The 16,896-nt window shown below is 39.5% G+C and overlaps 1 protein-coding gene across 7 annotated transcripts in view; it reads right to left on the bottom strand.

Annotated features, from left to right (window-relative positions):
* nrxn2b (neurexin 2b) overlaps positions 1-16,896 on the bottom strand; it is a 736,473-nt gene that overhangs the window by 303,088 nt on the left and 416,489 nt on the right. The gene's annotated exons all lie outside the window — the stretch shown is intronic.

The following is a 16,896-nucleotide window of genomic DNA, read 5'->3' on the forward strand; positions in this document are numbered from 1 at the left end:
ACCTCAATAACCTTACCACCCTTCGTGACTGCCTAGCTTCTGTCACAAACAGAATGTCTCAAAATTTCCTCCATCTGATTTCTGACAAAACTGAGGTCCTTGTGATCGGCCCTGATTGTTGTACTAAGGAGGTCAGTCACTATGTTGGCCCCCTTGCTAGCAACATCAAGACCACCTCTAAGAATCTTGGTATTCTTTTTGTCCAACATTTGAATTTTGAACCTCATATTACTAAGCTCATTGAGTCTTGTTTATTTCAGTTGAGAAATATTGCAAAAATCAAACCTATACTATCAGCCAACAACATGGAACTTCTAGTACATACCTTAATTTTTTCTTGTTTAGACCACTGTAACTCCCTCTTTACTTGCATTACTCAGTCCTCCCTAGCCCATCTGCAATTGGTGCAAAATTCAACAGCTAGGCTGTTAACATAAAGTAGTCATCGGCCCCACATCACTCCAATTCTTGCCTCCCTTCATTGGATCCAGTTAAACACAGAATCAACTTCAAAATTTGAATAATTACGCACAAGGCCTTGCATGGCCTGGCCCCTACATATATAGCAGAGTTGTTAAGCCCCTATTCTAGCTGTCGGCCACTCTGATCATCTGATCAAGGCCTTTTATCGGTTCCTCATTCCTATTTTAAATCCAGAGGTGACTGTGCTTTTGAGGTTGTAGTTCCTAAACTTTGGAACAGCCATCGGATCTGCTGAATCTGCAGTTTGTTTTAAGTGGCTGCTGAAACTCATTTCTATAGGTTAGCCTTTTTATAAATACTCTCTGTTTGCCTTTAATTTTGTTTATTTTGGTCGTGTGCTTTAAAGGTCCAGTGTGTAGGATTTAATGAAAATACAGCCATTCTTATTTTCAGGTGATTATACACTAATGAAAACATACTTATAAATATTATATTCCATTTCTGCCAATAGCTCCTCCTAAATGTTACACACTGGACCTTTAATTCTTGGCTATGTATCATGCATATGTATGTGTATGTGTGTATGTATGTATAGTAGGCGATTTGAGGGGGGGTGAGGGTGGATGTCATCCCCCTTGTAGACCTTCTCCAAAGATGCTCTTTGCTTTGTCTTGTAGTGGAGCTTCACATTGCTGCTTTTAATAATCACCACGGTCTCGGAACATATGAGACATACTGGTTTCGAACTGCCTGTCGGAAGATTGAACATATAAGAGTCTGTCCATTCTTGATTAAAAGCTACTACTACTTTTCTGTGAAATTATTTTTCAGACTCGACTTGTCGCTCCCTGTGTGTGTGTATCTCACTCACTGACTCGAGTTGCAATGCCCATTGGAATGCACAGATTATATTGGCTGAGTAGCATCAGGTGAGATGCTAAACCAGTGCCGTAAAGGCTAGAAAAGCAGTGCCGGTTAAAATAGAAATAATAATATTCTCTAGAATATCGATACAGACTGGGGGAAAGAGAAAGTGCGGCAGCAGCATGACGGAGGCCGGATCATGCATGAATAAAGCATTTCTGCATCTCTGTCTTTGTTCAAATCTGTCAAGTTGCTGCAAAAACAACCAGTATAGCTGACTGCATTGATTAACTTGGGAACATGGCAGAGCCAGCCTATTCATGATGCAGATATGGATTAGGGCTTCAGTAAGAGATGTAAAACATAAACAGAAAGACAATCTGTCTGGCGTTTGATGCTTTTAGAGCTACAATATTGAGTCAGGTACTGTATGTATGCTGCTCAGAGGACATCCAAATGGGTCTGAACTCTAAATGGACATGACACAACTATGATCATTTTTCAACTGAGTGCAGGGACACTTCCCTCGGCTGTGCTCAAGTGCTTCTCTGGTGGATTTAGTATAATATACTCCAATTATGTGTCAATTTTCTGCCATCTAGTTTCTTTTCCAATATCTCTCCTACTCGGAGGTGTGTGCATGTGTGTGCAAGCCTAGTATTTTGAGGTCTCTGGGTTGCCGAAGTACTGTAAATATATTGTAAATATTTAATGAAAATATTGGAATGAATGTGATCCACAAAAAACATGTCAGACAGAAAAACATCTGCCTGACTGTTTAATCATCCATCTATCCATCCATCTGATCTAGCAATCTATCAGGAAAGGCAAGAGGAGACCTATTGGTCTTCCTCCTCCTCCTCCTCCTCCTCCTCCTCCTCCTCCTCCTCCAAATGCTGACAAATGGACAGAGTATGCCAGTAGTGGACTAGAGAGGAAAAACAGGAACACCTTTTTCTCAGGCCTGCAATACACAACCTGAAAAGGGTTTAACAGTACTTTAGGAAAAAATCATAATACACACTAAAAAAAGTTATTTCAGATTTTCCATGTATGGTTACATTAGATCCTCCTCTATAGACCTCTTTCAGTTAAAGCCCCACCCACTTTAACATTTATCCTAATAAGTCAAATTGTTGAACAAAAGGAACCAACAACAAATTCTTCTTACTAATGTAAGCAAAAAGATAGACATGTTTATTCCTACATGGTAAATGGACTGTACTTATATAGTGCCTTTCTAGTCTTTCCGACTACTCAAAGCGCTTCACATCACATTCACCTGCAGATGCTAACTGCCATCAGTCCAAAGAACCTAACTAATCATTCACACACCGAAGGCACAGCCCTCAATTGTGAGCAATTTGGGGTTCAGTGTCTTGCCCAAGGACACTTCGACATGTCATGGGCTGAGGGAAGCTGGGATCGAACCTTTCACTTGACTTACATTTTACATTCAGTTAAATTCACATTGCATGCAAGCCTGATACGTTTCTGCATATATGCATGTTGTTGAGTAACTGAAAGAAATAGATATACAGGGAGTTTTGCAGAGTTGTTGCTCTATGTTTTGGCAACCCATTTTTAATGTTCTCCCAATCCCAACAAATTCTCTCTCTTGCTCTCTCTCTCTCAGACATATTAAAGTCACTGAGCAGGCTACTCCTGAGTGACAGAATAATCTGTGATTAAACACTTCAGAGATGGCATCCACTGGAGAATAGATCACAAAGCATACTACACACAAGATTGATCAAAACATGAGTTACAGACACTGTGTGTGTATGTGTGTGTGTGTGTGTGTGTGTGAGAGAAAGCAGAAGTCAGTACAAACACCTAAATCTCTGGTACAAGCAGAGCAGGGTGGGAATAACAGAGTTTCTTATTCATTTTCATTCCTTTTGCATTTCACATTGAAATTAAACTATTTGGGTGATATTCTTATTCATAAGACGGTGTAGTCCCTCATTCGTCCAGGAGTGTTCTATCGTAGAAAAGGTTTCAGTCGTAGTCATCTTGACACTGTTTTCAGAATCAAGACGTTTCGGCTCCCATCTGGAAGTCATTCTCAATTGTGAAAAAATGGGACGGGAACTAGAAATTTAAGCTACTCTGTGTTACATAAGTCCTGCCCTCAGGAAGGAATCTGCCTGAGTATCTGTTAATAGCTAGTTTCACCTGAAACTGATCTAATAGTTTCCAAGTCAGTTTCAGGTGAAACTAGCTATTAACAGATACTCAGGAACACAGAGTAGCTTAAATTTCTAGTTCCCGTCCCATTTTTTCACAATTGAGAATGACTACCGGATGGGAGCCGAAACATCTTGATTCTGAAAACAGTGTCCAGATGACTACGACTGAAACCTTTTCTACGATTCTTATTCATAGTTAAGCATGCATCATAAATGGGTGATAGCTTGTGACATGTAAGTGAGGTTTATTGGGGTGGATACAATTTTATTCCTGTTTCATTATCACCTGACAAGAAGATAGCTAAATGAAGAGGTGTAAGGCCTTCTAGTACATTCTATGCTTAGGTAGACGAATTTGACAATAGTGATGAACGTTACCCGCACTCACAAGCGAATACACACATGTACTGTACATACACAGCTACAAGGAAAAGCACTTAAACCTTATTTATTGCTTTACCAGGTTAAGATAAATGACCTGGTAGTAGTGACTTCTTCGCCCTTAACGGATCATCGTTCTTATGAGCCCATGGCAGAATCAGTTAAGCCTCAGTTAAACCCCTCTCCATGAGATGACAAATAACCTTGGCTTTGAGGTCCCCAAAACAAACTACTTTAGTTGTATATTTCATCCTCAGTTTCCTTGGCTTTCCTGTGTGTGGTTGGGGGGTTTATTAGTATTCTGTGTGAGAAAGGAAAAATCTGGAAAGCATGGATGGCTGGAGAATGCAAAATGACTTCCTCTAACTAGTGCTACCACAAACTGTTGTGTGGTCTTTGCCTCTATTTCTGTCTCCCTCTCTCAGCCACTATCACATACACACTTGTAGCAGACCTCTTGTTTACTCTCTGACAGGCTAATTGACATGCAATCCGTGGCTTACCTTAGCCTCCAACATGCAAAGCCAAAAAATCCCTCGTGGAAAGCACCACCTTCAGGCAGCAAACACTGATTTTGAGTAATCAACCTGCATCACATGACATGTTCCTATCAATTAGGGAAGTTGTTTTCCATGTCCAAGGGCAAGGGCAGGAATCATATGGGAAGCTCACAACACAGAGGGAACATGTTTTGAGTGTAGGGACTCGTTGCACGCCAGCTTGTCTCCGTCACTAAGGCTGGGACATATTCTGCAGGGACCTTTTTTTACCCCTGAGAGCTGTTTGTTTTTTTACAACTGGCAAACAAGTTTTTCAGCATCTTGTGGCTGTATGAATCAATGCAAGCCACAAAACACTAAAGGGCTGTGATTATAGGGAGCTACAATATATATACAATGTATGCCATCACAAGAAGTAATCAAGCAAAAAAAAAATCACTGGATATTCAATATCAGCACTTAAATATATGTTGTCATTGAGCAGAAAATGCCCGACAGAGCAACACAAGTTGAAAGGGTATTTATAAGCAGAGACAGTGTTTGATTTAAAGCCTGCCTGATTTGATGCACACAATTCAGACATCACAGATGCACAATGTTATCAAACTTCAAAAAAAAAAAAATAGCACATCAATGATCTTTGAAAAAGCTGCTTGTTTTTTTGAAGCTAGCATAGAGTTTGTTGTCCCATAAAGTTCAACTGATGTGCAGGAGATGCAATCAGAAAGATACATCAAGACCATCTGTAAAATAGACACCAAGATGATGAAATATGCAAACACAAGTTCCCTAAAATTGTAATATCCATCCATTTACACTGCTGGGGTCCATAAGTCATTGCACATTGCAGCAGAGCTGTTTGTAAGTTTGACATGACCTCCAAAAGGTCATCTGAGATCAGTCCAAATCATGCAACTCCTGTCAAAGCATGTACACCAAGTGAAGTCCATGTCAGATCACAAGTCTGTATAAGCAAATTGCAGCTCTGCATTGTCGTATTGATAAAGTGGCAGGCCAGACACATGATTCATCTATTTTTAACGTGAAGAGAAATGGTAATGATGGGAAGAGAGAGGAATTAAAGACAGACTGGCTGGGAGTAGCAAGGAGGATGGGGAGAAGAGTGGCTTGTAATAACAGAGAAGTGCCTGATAAGACATTCTCCAAGTGAGGGTGTTGAGAATCTCCCTGTGAGATCTCCTTAGGGGATGTAAACCAGAGATGTGGATTTGAGACTTGGACAGGAGTCAGGCTTAAGTCACAAAAATAAGGATTTAAGACTTATCTTGGACTTGACTGTTGTGAGAATTGACTTACAAGAGACTTGACTCGCTAAAGATTTGACATCCGGGTATAATCCAAGAACAATAAAAAATAAATAAAGACATCAACAGACAGGCCTTGCATAACCACACCATGAACTTTTAACTAATAGACCCACGCATTCAAAGTACTATGTAAAGAACACTAAACATATTTGCAAGACAGTTGTTTAAATGTTGGGTCATTTTAATGGTCAGAATAACCATTTCAGAGCCATGAAAGATTTGCTTCTAGCTAGCATTGTAGAAAAGGTTTCAGTCGTAGTCATCTGGACACTGTTTTCAGAATCAAGGCGTTTCGGCTCCCATCCGGAAGTCATTCTCAATTGTGAAAATGGTCTGGGAACTCAGAAATTTAAGCTACTCCGTGTTACTTAAGCCCTGCCCTCAGGAAGGAGTCTTCCTGAGTTTCTGCTGTTCACCCTGCCTAGTTTCACCTGAAACTGACCTTCTAGCTAGCAATTTGCTTAAGAAGACCTGTGACCTGACTTGGACTTTACTGGATTCTTGGGACATGCCCCAAATAAATGCTATAATGTAAACACAGCCAATTCAAGTGAGGCAATTGACAACCCAATCAACAGGCTATTATTGTCACACAGGCTCTTAATATGCACGATGTGTCATGCTCTCTGTGTTAGTGATATATGGGAAATGTCACCAGTGTCAACAGGATCGTGTCCACACTCGTGATAATAGGGATGACACTCTCTAGTGCTCAGAGCATTGGACTTCTATCTCCACAAACTGACAACAAACACCTGATCACACACACATACACCCACACACCACCACCATCTCATCTGTCACCCATCATCATGGCACACCGTGACCAAGTGATGGATCAGATAAGTAATGGGTGATTAGCATTGCTTCTTCCGTTGGTGTGGCTGCCACGGTTGGCTGAAGGGTAGGGTGTTGGGAGGAGATGTGGTGAGACGGGGTGGTGGCTGTGGGGTGTGGGGGGTGTCTTGTTAGGGGGCAGGAAGGAGCATCGAGTGACAATCCAGGACATTACTTACGCATCCCTGACATGTGATGAGAGAGGGACCATTAATATAACTTCTTGAGGCTGTTTACATGGGGACTGGAGGGGCTGCACATGCATGTAGTAAACTCTCATTCATTCTCTTTCACCACTCCCTTCAAAAATAATAAATCATTGTTCGGGAAAGTGAAGTCAGTTTTATTCAATACCCTTGTCTAGCAGTGTAGTTTTGTAAAATGATCTCAACTTTCTCTGTGTGTATTGTAACTCTGTTCAAATAAATGGAATGTGAATGTCGGTGCTTTCCCTTTGTAAACATCGTCTTATCGCCCTACTCTGCTAAAGCCTCCCTATTGTTTATCTCCTGCGCTGGTAATGGGACAGAGTAATTTCTCATTTGTAACAATATCAAAAAGCAATTACAGGCTTGTGACTAAAAGCCACTGAACAATGTCCACCATCAATCATTGGAGAGGAAAAAGGCAGAGCATGCAGAGACATTTCAACCCGCTTATTTCCCCTGCCTCTTGCCCTGGTATTTGTGCTCAGCTGAACTTGGCCCCGGCTTTATGGCTGCTTGGGTGCCACTGTGAAAGGGCAAAAACCTGTTGCAGATAGCCAGCTAATTTTTGGTCTTATTTACCAAGGTAAAATATCAGTATCCAAATGCTGGCCTCCAAATTGTGTGCTTTAACACACAGTTATCCCTGCTTACATCAAGCCTTGTTCATTATGTCCATGCATGGCATGTGTGGCAGGTGCAGTAGTTTGTACCTGTCTCACTAACTAACTTTACAGAAGCAGCCACATTTCAAAGATTTCTCAGTAGAGGAGATAGGAACACTCCCACAGAGTCCAAATGAATCATGTCTTAGAGAGATCGAAATATTGAATTCATCTTGATGTCAGAGATTGATCCTTGCCACTTCAGGCAAGTATTGACACCTACAAAACATGATCGCTCACATTTACAGTTTGTACATGTTATTAACTTCTCATTTACATACAGTAAACATCGTGTACACACACTCTAAGTCACACATTGCAAAGGTCGGCCTCTACAGCAGGTTGCATTTTAAATATGCAGTACTTTGACTTAGAAGCAGCATTGACCAAGGGCTATTCTTGATTGATCTTCAAGGCAATATACCTTGAAGAGAGCACCCAGTGTCTCTCAATCCATCTGCCATGTCTGTCTTTGACACTTTCTCAGCCGAGGGTATGCATTGACAGCCTATTTCCCCCCATTCCTATATGCCATTAGTGCCGGTCAAAAGGTGGTGGAACTGAACACAAGGACATGGACTGGCATGCAGGAAGGTCAGGTGCACACACACATGCACACTTTCTCTCACATATGCACATGTAGCTCGATGGACAGGGCTTATGGATGCAGTGTTAAGTACCTCTGCCTACTATATACCGTCTGCAGTGATAACTATTTGATGAGATTTGATGTCGGTGTATTGTGAGCTTTATCGGAACTGGCAAGGGCACCCATGCATTTTAATGTCCTGTCTCTCTGCCACTACTTTGTGGTTGCGTGTCTTTCTTATTCCCGCACCCCTCACCCCCCTCTGGCTTAGTTTTTCCATTTTTCTATTGAACAAGCAAAGACAGAAGGATTATGCTGATAAATTCAACAAAGACAAGCTGAAAAACTGAGTCAGAGGACACAGGAGTGAATAAGCCTGCATGTGTGTTTGAGGGAGTGCGTGTGCGCATGTGAGACAGTGTGTGAGCATGTGTCTGCACTTGTATGTCTAAGTGAGGGTGTCTTTGTTTATGCATTCTTGAGTATGTGTCCCTATATACATGGTTTTGCGCTCCCTCAGCATTCAAGCGCATTCTTTATCGTGAACTGTCCTTTGAAGTCTTTGACGTTGTCACCCACCTCCCACTGCGGAGGTACCTGTGGGAGACCAAGACAGCAAACTTGACCGACTTAAACTAAGAGATTTAAGCTGTAAAAACAACATACCACTTGTTGTGATCTTGCTGACTCTGAAGGCAGCGTGTCATCTGACAAAACACAATCTAAAAAAAAAAAATCCAGTTTGAGCTGGAGCCGATGACGTGTTGACGCAAGGCAAAGCTCCATGGAACCTCCCTCTGCACAGCAGGGTGGAAAGAAGTGGATGGAAATAGATGTAAGGGGAGAATACATATACCGATACCCAGTGGTGGAGGAAGGATTCAGATCCTTTACTAAGTAAAAGTACGAATACCACACTATAAAAACTGAAAATGTTACTTAAGTAAAAAGGTATAATCAGGAAAATGTACTATTATATATTATATCATATCATCACAATGCTTGTTTTGTCCAACCAAAAGTCCAAACCTGAAAATTGTTAAATATAAATGAAAATAATTGAGATAATTAAAAGAAAAAGCAGCAAATCCTCACATTTGGGAAGCTGGAACCATGAAATCTCATCATCCTCTTCATCAGTTTTTCATAAAGAAAATATAAATGTTTACCAGTATGGTAGGTGTAGCATTTAGCTTAATTTAAGACCCTTCAAAATTGCCTATTCTGATCTTTGGTGTCCCTCTGGTTATGTTAGGGTACTGCATGTTTGGAAGTACAGTTTAAAGCATGATGCATCATCAGTTTTAGGTATAAGGAAGGTCAAATCCAACGTGCTTTCAACTTAAAATATGATGATATATTGTGTGTCACATTTGAAAACAGAAACTCAACCAAGGAGTGGCTTCTAAGCAGTGGTGGTCACATCCTTTATTTAAGTAAAAGTACTAATACCACACTGTAAAAATACACTGTTACAAGTAAGTAGTAAGCCCTGCATTGAAAATGTAAGTATAATCAGGAAAATGCACTTAAAGTAAAAGTAGGTGATTCAATGCAGAACAATGTCCCCTGTGACTGTTATACTATTATACAGTATGTCATATCATTAGATTGCTATTACTCATGCTTTAATGTAAAAGCAGGATGTTACTATTGTAGCTGGTTGAGGTGGAGTTCATTTTAAACTATTTTGTATCGGACTGCAACTAATGATTATTTTCATTATGGATTAATCTGCTGATTATTTTCTCCATTAATCGATTGATTGTTTGGTTTGTAAAAATTCAGAAAATAGATAGAAATGCCGTCATTACCCAGAGCCAAATATGACACCTTCACAATGCTTGTTTTGTTCAACCAACAGTTCACACCCCAAAGTTATTACAAATAAATTTAAACAATTAAAATAATTAAAAGGAAAAGCAGCAAATCTTCACATTTCGTTTGAACCATGAAACGTTTTTACATGAAAAATGACAAGTGATTAATTAATTAATTGGCAACTAAATTTAAAACAAACAATATTTTATAAGCTCTTCATATGTTTTGTTTGTAAAAATCTTAATTTGTAAAGTAACGCTGTCAGACGAATGTAAAAGTCACTGAAAATTGAGAAGTAAAGTACAAGTACCTCACATTTGTACTTAAGGAGAGTAGATGAGTAAATGTACTTAGGCACATTCCACCAAAGTTCAAGCTTCAAAGTCTTATCCCAAAATATATTTGGTTAGATTTAAATTTCGACTTCACCTCAATGAAACCTTGACTAAGGTTGTCCATGTGCAGTCATTTGAAAATGACTCCTGCTTAAGATCATTCTTAAAATGAGCCTACACAGAGTCAAGCATTCCACAAATCAAGACATATTTTAAAATGCTAAATCTTTCATTAACTGTTTTTTTTTTTAATTGACTCACTATTTGTTGTAGTAGCTGTTGAACGAGCCACAAAATTGAGTTTTTATCAAAAACATCTCAACTCTCTCTCTGCCCCTCTCTTGCTCTCTCAACATCTCTCGTTATCTCTCTTGTGCTCTATCCACTTGCTCACAATTGCCAGCATGGTAAATCTAAACTCATGGGTGGATGTTAGTGCTGTTAGTCCATGGGTCAACAAACACACTTCAATCACACTGAGAGGGGACCAGCAGCCAAATTGACTCAAAATGAAACAGATAACTCTGTGTTAAATGAGCAACGGTTACTATTTGTAGAAGCTTGTTATCCCTGCCCCCTGCCCTTGCTATCTCTCACTCTGGCCTGGGGACAGCTCCACTCCCAGGACATTCATCCACAGTCCTATCCCAGGATCTGCGCAATCAATATGCACTGGCTACTTTTTTAATTATGCAATTCATCCTCTCCACATCCCGTCTACATCCCAATTTCCCTCCTTACACCCTCACCCCTCTCTATTTCTGCAGCCATTTTCTCTTTTTTTCTCTAATTTATTTCCTTTTAAATAATTATGCCCACAGTGACTGAATGCACAAAAGCAAGCCAGCACACATACATGGACCTCTGCTTCTCAGCCACTGACAAACAGTCTCATTTAGGCCTATTATTAATAATTTACTACCTGTTTACTGGGCAGGCCTTGGGATCCTGCTGTCACTTAATTGCATCTTGGGCTGATTGTCATGCACAAAGCCTCCTAATATTATGAGTAACAGTAAAGTGTACTACAAAGAGGCGACCAAATCAGTTACCAAAACAGCTTAAAGATTTTTGGTGGGAGTGGAGTTGCGGGTGTCAGAGGGTTAGTGATATTTGTAAGGTGAAAAGGTAAAACTTCATTAAGTCTGATTTGACCTCGGGTCAGAACCGTCTGATTGCAAGTGAAGAAGGGGCCCAGGAGACATCCTGCCCAGTCTGATGAGCTGAAAACTACTTCTATTCATTCTCTTTAAAAAGAAACTCTTCACAAATCACTGATTACCTGCTTAACATTTCAATTAATTTCATTCAAACCTTATCATTCTGAAATCAATCGTCCTTTGTTTTGTTTGATATCAGTGTACCTCCTCAAAACAATTACTTTCTCAAGAGATGCATCTAAAACAGTTGCCACGTGTTGTTATTATATTACTGCAATTGCCATATAAACCTTTACTCCTTAGAATCCCATTTTGATTCAACATTCAGTCTTAGCCAGAATGAGAGTGAAAGAATGAAAAAGAATGTTAATGTCAAGAGGGAAAGCCAAGAAGCCATGTTTTTCGGAGCAAATCAAAGCAGAAAAGCTTTCAGCATTTGCCGCTTTGTTCCCTTGTGACCAAATGCTACCACTGAATGTTTGTTTCTTCTAATTCAACCTTTTCAAAACCAATTACATGATCTCACAACTGTAGCGATGTCAAGTCCTATCTTAGTTCCTGAAAAGGTGACAGAAAGGTATAAGGTCACCTTGCATGTAGAAAAAGACAAAATACAGAAGTCTACAAAAGTCGAGGCAATGGCAATTCACTGATTACTAGATATAAGAAAGAATGTAGAAGTGATATGAAGACGAGGACAGTGGAGTGGATTCCACTAGAGTGCCTCGCTCTCTTCACTTGCCCTGCACACACAGATCAGCGTAAATTATCTCTCTGTCTCCTTACTTCTATCTTCCTTGTTCTGTTTGAATACCCCCCAAACACACACACACACACACACACACACACACACACACACACACACACAGCTGCTTTATGAATGAGACCAAGGTAAAGACAGGATTCAAAGGCTGAGTGATTTCTCGGAGCTGAGCATAGAGATTGCATCTTAAACTCAAATCACTTGCTCTCTTTTCTTATCCTTTCTCACACTGACTTTTAACGTTCCCCAACACACACACACACACACACACACACACACACACATTCCTGTATATGCACCAAAGTGAGGTCCAAATAAATTCACATGGGAGGTGAGGACCACCCTTTCTGCTATACTTGGAGACAAATTAATGCTGGATTTCAGCACTAGGTGGCTCCTGACTCCAGTTTCCACCTCAGCTTCTTTAAACAGACAAATAATTTTTTAAAGCATTTTCCCACTGAAGTGAGGACCTTTTCATGGGGGCGCTATTGGGTTCGTTTCAGAACAGACTAGTTTAACTACCTTCTGTCTTTAGCTTGTAGTTATTCTTTCCTACCATTTTATGTTTTAGTACAGACAAATAATTTAATAAATCATTCTTGAAGTGTTCTAAAATTAATGTTGTGACCATTGATTAGACTGCTGTACAAAAATACAGATACAGTACTTTTAAAACACAATTACTGCTTTACCAAAGTGAACCAAACTTTAGCAATAAACATCAGTATCATACAACTTCCAAAAAGCTGCAATGAATGCCATCTCCAGTGTACACAACTAGATTTATTTTGATTTGTTAACTGAGACACAACAAATTTGCATAAAATTGAAATACTCAATTAAAGTACAAGTACCTTGAATTTAAACTATATCTGCAAGTACAGTACTAGAGCATAAGACGGTGTAGTCCCTCATTCGTCCAGGAGTGTTCTAACGTAGAAAAGGTTTCAGTCGTAGTCATCTAGACACTGTTTTCAGAATCAAGACGTTTCGGCTCCCATCCGGAAGTCATTCTCAATTGTGGATGTCACAATTGAGAATGAGAGCCGAAACGTCTTGATTCAGAAAACAGTGTCTAGATGACTACGACTGAAACCTTTTCTACGATAGTACTAGAGCATATGTGCTTAGTTACATTCCACAACCAAACAGCATTAGAAAACTAACAATGTTCAAATATGCCAACAACTGGCTCAACCAGACATTGAAAGTAGAACATTGAATTATAATGCAAAATGACGTCTTCAGAACTGAAGTTTCCGTGACAGCGATCTTCGATTAAGAGTCACAATTGTGTTATATGAAAAGTTTTTAACATCCTTCCAGGATCTTTGATCCAAGGATTTCTCGTGTTATGCATTTGATGCAGTTCTCTTTACCTGGAACCTGCCGTAATGCCATAAACTTTCCCAACTGTTTGCTGACAGCAGTCCTCTCTCTGCTTCACTCCATGGCCTCTACAGATGACAGAAAAAATGTAGATTCTTTAACATTCAGTACTTAGACCACAATGTAGATTTCTTGACTCGGCTCGTGCACAGCTTGACTTTGCACTGTACAATAAACTGTCCTAATGAAAGCCATTTAACTCACCATCCATATCTGAAGTCCCATCCCCAGCTGCAGGATGTAGTTAGAAAGTGAGTTTATTTTTTAAACAGGCTGCGTTTAGTCTGAACGTGTTTAACAGTATTTCACTGACTGTGTTTAAATTCACTACATTTGTTGAAGTAGCTGAAATAAAGCTGAATGCTGTTGATCCAAGAAGATTTCAAAAATTGTAAATCTACTGTATTTTAACATCAATGCCTTTTCAAGAGCCAACAAACCCTTTTTTACTGGATCAGATGGTGAGCTGACAGTCTTCTCTCTCTGTCTTTGAGCAATATATTATTTAAACCCTCAACTCTATTTTCCAGCTGCTGGCCCCTGTACTCTGTCCCCATCAGATTAAAGCTGAACTAATATATTTAAAATGTAAAGTAGACTACAGCACAACGCACAGTCAGATTCCACCACTTCATCACCATTAAGGAAACCTAAGTCTGGTAAACGAATTAATGGACAACACTGAATAAAACTTTATTGTGTTAACTTAATGACACTTTTCCCGCTCTGACTCAGGATGACTTTTTTTAAAGCTAAACGTGCACAGTCTGCATATACATGCATTAATATCTCTACGTCAACTGGATAAAAATGGAGACTCTGCCTTTTTATACCTGTTGCCATGGTGAAACATAAACTATAGGCCAACGCCACACGTGAAGATTATAAGATAGCAGTGTTATTTTGACCGGCTGTCAGAGTTTCAGCAGTTTGATTGAATTTTGCATCTTCTTGACCTGCTGTTAGTTAGTAGTTGGCTTTTCTTTTTTTTTTAAAAATCACTGATAAATGGAAATAAATTGTATGGACCCAGTAGTAGACCGACTTGGCATTACTGTTATGAGATGAGGCAAGACTGGAAGTTTGGAAAGTTCACTACACATTTTTGAGGACATTGCTAGGTTTATCATAGCCATTTAAAAATGGCTTTTGTGCGCCCAGGTCATAAAGGAGCATTTGGCCATATGCAGAGGACAGCAAACCTCTCTTCATCGTGTAATTTTCCTCGTTGGTATGACTAATATGTCAGTTTCTAGAAACCGATTAGACACAGTTCTCTATAGGTACTGGTGACGGCATCTCACCAGTGCGAGCAACACTTTTCACTTGCCTGTAGCAGCACTCTGGACTGTATTTACATCATAAGATAACTGAAACCAAACTATTGTGCACAAAACTATCATCTACATCTATCAGCTGCCACAAAGCCACCTGTGCTTAGTGCACTCATTCAGAGGCTGTAATAACTATTTATTTAGTCTGGACGTTAGTTTAGTTTTGGATGGAATATTTACCATTTTGATAAGTTTGGCATTAAATGAGCCTATTATTTTGAGATACTAGGGAAAGGTATTGATTCTTTTTTTTTAAGACAAAAGGTTCCCAGGACAACCTTTTTAATACAATTAAATATCCTTCCTAACCCAATAATTTTCGTACAGTCCCTAACTTACCCTCCATATCTGAGTCCCCATCCTCACTGCCCTGGTCATATCTGTTTTTCAGGAGAAGAGGTCAGAACCTCCATCTGAAAAACAATAGCAAACAGAAAGTGACACCTCATACTATGCAGTGCAGGAGTGTAGACTAGGGCTGCAAATAACAATCATTTTCATTATTGATTCACCTGTGCATTATTGTCTCAATTAACTGCTTTGTCTATAAAACAGTGAAAATGTATAACTCAAAGATATTCAGTTTACAACTGCATAAAAAAAGAGCACCCAATCATCACATTTAAGTAGCTGGAATCAGCAAATGTGTAAAGCATTTTGCTTTAAGAATCACTAAAAGATTAAATTATATCAAAATGGCTGCAGATTAAATGTTGAATCGACTAATAATTGCAGCTATAATATTGACAGGTTTAACACAGACAGCATCCTAATTCTTAAATACGCACCTTCAACAACCTCTCTGCCGCGTTTCCTTTCCTCTGTGGGACAGTCACAGAAGTCCATGTGTGACTTTCAGCTGTAAAGATAACAATGATCAAATATTAGTGCTCAGTGGTCAGAATATCATCAAGTACAAAGACTACTGCTGATTAAAAGAGCTCCATAAAAAAGATTGTACAAATCCTCTCTTGATCTGTTCATGTCACTGGACAGTATGGATCAGTTGTTAACCTAACACTATTTTCACCATACTATGCATAAATTACACAGCCAAGCCCTTCTTTGCTCATGCAAGCATTTACTTTCCTTTAAATTTCTTTATTTTCTTTTTGTTGTTTAGCATATTTCACCTCATTTACTAGAGTCAGAAACATTTTCTAAAAATATCCTACTTCAGTTAGCAGTATGAGGTGTAACAGTAACACTAACGCTAATTTTGTAAAAAGGTGTGACTGTACATCTCTATGGTTTGCCTGAAAGCGAATTTCTGTTAAATGAGATTGATATTGTCCAGCTATAATAGATTGTACAGATAAAAAAAGTAAATGGCTTTCTCCATGGAAATGCTTCGATATTTGACTACACTTATGAGAATACTGTTTATGCAACGACAATGAAACAGAACAGGACAAAACAAGGTCAGTTACAGTGCGTACATACCACAGACAGAAAGATCAATTGTGTTGAGGTTGAGGCCTCGCTCCATTGCCAACAGAAGTTTACTTATCTTGGCAATTTGAAAGGTTTTGTAAGTCTGTCGGTAAAAGTCAAGGTGAACTCTGATGTCATGTCCCATGAACCTTGTAACTTGTTCCAGCTCTTGTTCGCTGAGATCCAGGAGTTGGCAGCATGTGGCAACCTGTTTTCTTAATTTGGTTGATCTCAGGAGTTCAGGGTTTTCTGCTTTGCTTTCCTCTGCATATTTCTGCAGACAATCACATCCCCGTAACTTTGTCATCGCACCAGGTCTTGCAAAGAGATAAGGATTTTCAGCAGGTATTCCAGCTTCCTCTCTCCTTTCAATCAACAAATTGATTGATTCCTTCATTCTCTCAGTCAAGAAAACAGCTACCTTCCCGCCTCTTTTTCTCCAGACCTCTATGCGGGTTAGTAGCTTGCTCAGCTCTCTCTCTAATGGTGACAGGGTTTCATAAATGTCCTCATTTACACGATTTGTGCTTGCTTTCTCGTACGTCTCAAGAGTCAAGCGTGATGCTTGCCTTTCACGCCACTTGTTAAAGACAATGACCTGCACCAGAACGGTCTCGTTTAACTCCCTGTATGCTGTTAAAATCTGTTGTGTCAGTTCCCCCTTTGCTTTAT

This window comes from Siniperca chuatsi, linkage group LG22 (assembly GCF_020085105.1).
Source record: "Siniperca chuatsi isolate FFG_IHB_CAS linkage group LG22, ASM2008510v1, whole genome shotgun sequence".
Taxonomy (NCBI): Eukaryota; Metazoa; Chordata; class Actinopteri; order Centrarchiformes; family Sinipercidae; genus Siniperca; species Siniperca chuatsi.